This window comes from Fragaria vesca, linkage group LG5 (assembly GCF_000184155.1).
Source record: "Fragaria vesca subsp. vesca linkage group LG5, FraVesHawaii_1.0, whole genome shotgun sequence".
Taxonomy (NCBI): domain Eukaryota; kingdom Viridiplantae; phylum Streptophyta; class Magnoliopsida; order Rosales; family Rosaceae; genus Fragaria; species Fragaria vesca.
This window is the reverse complement of record NC_020495.1, coordinates 18,124,617-18,127,597: the sequence shown is the minus strand read 5'-3', so window position 1 is coordinate 18,127,597 and position 2,981 is coordinate 18,124,617.

Sequence of the window (2,981 nt, the reverse complement as noted above, 5' to 3'; positions counted from 1 at the left end):
ATATCACATGATCACAACGTGCTTTTCACACATAAACACATGTGGATATAAATATTTAAAACAAGAATAATCTACCAACTCCAATTATGACTCATGATCGGAAGTCTTTTTGAAAGATTATGTTTTTAACATAAAACTTGTTTTCACTTACCATGAGCCGTTGACGATCAAACTCATTTATATTTAAAAACAAAATCATTTTCTTTCAAGGACAACTTCATAATTAGCAATAATAAATTATAAAGTAAACTCGGTTCCTTTATGAACCCATGTGAGATTTACTCACCTTAACTCCCGCTGCGTCTTCACACAATCACAATAGAAAACACAACCAAGCTCCCGACAACCACCTATTAATAAAATATTCACTTTAGTAACCAACAAGACCAAAACACTTTACCCTTGAACCAAGACTATACCCTTAACACAAGGTCTTGTCCCTCAGACAACCCTTCTTCCAAGACCTCCCAAGGTCCTAGGAACCCTCAACCAACATATTGAAATAGTTAACGAGATTTTCAAAGCTCGAACACCATAGCTTAACAACCTCACACGAATCCCACTTAACCTTAAACCTAGGATGCATTACTTGATCATAACATAACCTCATGACATGTCAATGTGCTCGTATCGACGAGCACAAGCTAACAGTTACTACAGACCTCTTAACCCCTGTTGGATGCACCACCATGCGCCACCACAGACGGTTGCGAGTGGGCCCCACGCACCACCACAAAAACTTGCAACAAAAGCACAATCACTATACCCAACATGAATATCAAGGCAAAGGGAGCAACTTTCATACTTGGAGTAACCTCCAATTCGGTCGAAGCACGCCGAAAACTCGCTAGAAAGTTTAAAACCCAACTCTGCAAAACCAAGCTTCAAACCAAGCTTCAAGACTACCAGAAGTCGAACCAGGGCGCCAAAGATCTTATATTCTAACCGGTTTCAAGCCTCGTCGCCGTCGTCAGAAGTGATAATTCCGATCGGGTTGAAAATCGGGTCGCCGCCCTCACTGTGGCGCTCGATTTGCACAGCTCAGCTCGAGTAGTCCTCACCCACCAACACAAGGAGGATTGCGACAAGGAGAGGAAGAGAACCTGACCGGTGCCGGCGTTTAGATTGGTCGAAGGTGGCCGGAAAAGCCCGGTCGATAGGCCAGGTTCGGGTCGGGTCAGACGAATATCTTTGGTTCTGAAGGTGAGGTGTGCGAGAGAAAAATGGTTTGTGCGAAAATGATTGTGAACCCTAAAACTTTCCTATTAAACCCATAATCTCGTAAAGCCACGAAATTCTGCTGACCATAACTTTCTCATACGAAGTCCGTTTTACGCGTGCCACGTGTCTACCAACTCGTATTGTTGTGCTTTACAACTTTTGTGAAGAAAGATTCTTGAGAAACCCAACAAATTAAATAGTCAACTCTTGACCCTTAAAAATAAAGCATTTTCAAGAAATTAATCGCTTGACCACTTCTAGTCCACTCACTAAACTAAAAATTCGCACAACTCCTACTTAGATAATTTTCAAAATAATATTAGAAATTAGTCACGATTTTTTTCCGGGATACTACAGTATCCTTCTCTCTTTGTAATAACTATGCATTTACCACTTACCTACCGTTACCCTTTCAACATAAATACATTGACTGACTTAGGCATCGAAGTGTTTAAGACTGCCAAGTCGCGGTCTCTTCTCTTGACGCCACTTTGTATTTCCTTTGACAAAGTTAGGCTCTCGTTCGTGATTCTTGCCAAGCTATATCCGGGTGCCAAAGATAAGGATTGAGCAGCCATTCGTCCATTGCATTAATAACTCTTATAACAGTATGACATCTATCTCGCCTTCATGCTAGTGGGGTCACGAAGCACCATTGCAGTTTAGTGCATCAGGAACATTTGAGTTTGATGTGCAAAACACCATGTTGTGCCCTAACATAGTCAGATTGGCTTTGATTGTAGTCGAGATACGTATTTCCTCAAACCTGCAAATGAAGAAGGTACACCATGAGTCGTGTTGAAAGTCCTAAAAATTGGTGGCGTTGCATGGGTACATTACTCAGAAAACCTCCTTGTCATCAAGTGCAAGGCCCTAACAGGGGAGCTCTTCATGGGTCACAAAACCACATATATTACATGTTTCAAAGGTCTTCTCATACCTTAAAGTGCAGCAAAATTCGACCTCATCCTCTACTAGGTACCAACGCTTGAAGTAAAGCGGCCTATTTAACAGAATCTCAGCATGAATCCTTTGCTTTCCACTATTCTTTGTCATCATATTAATCTCCGTAGAGTCCTTAAGGGTATGACCAATCTTAGTCATGAGCTAAAAGCCAGCGGCACATTCAGAAAATTAATTCAGTGCGTACGAACTTGATTGAAACTCCACCAGTTCAATCGGCGTCACTACATCATAGTAGGCTAGGGCAACTAGTGTATGGTTGTAATCCCAAAGGAGCCCTTTTCGAGATCTGATCCAAAGTTGGATCACACAGAATAAACAGAACACTCTAGCCATTAGCTTTTTGAACGTGTAGACCCGTGCGAAATATCCCCAAGAAAGCTTCGACTTTGTATTCCCGAGTAATTAGAAGTTTGCCTACCAAGAACACATTCGGTTGTCGTAAACCCTTGCCTTGAGACGGACGCAATCAATGTTTCGTTTCCCCTATACTAGATCGTGAGAAGAAGCCAGACGTGCAACCATAACATCAATGGAAGACATTCTTTGTTGCGATGTCAGATGAACCACAAAACTCGAATCCTAGGTTTTAAGAGAAAGAGAGAGGTGTCAGTGAGCTGTGGTTTAGTTGGTTAGGTAGGCTAACCAACAATGTTGAGGTTATAGATTCAAACCTCACTGACGTATGTAGGGTGCGTGAGTTTATAATAATAAAAAAAAAATTTTAAAAAAGAGAAAGAGAGGGGCGGCTTTGACTTGAGTCCATTATGGATATAATTCTTGTGCCAAAAAAAAAA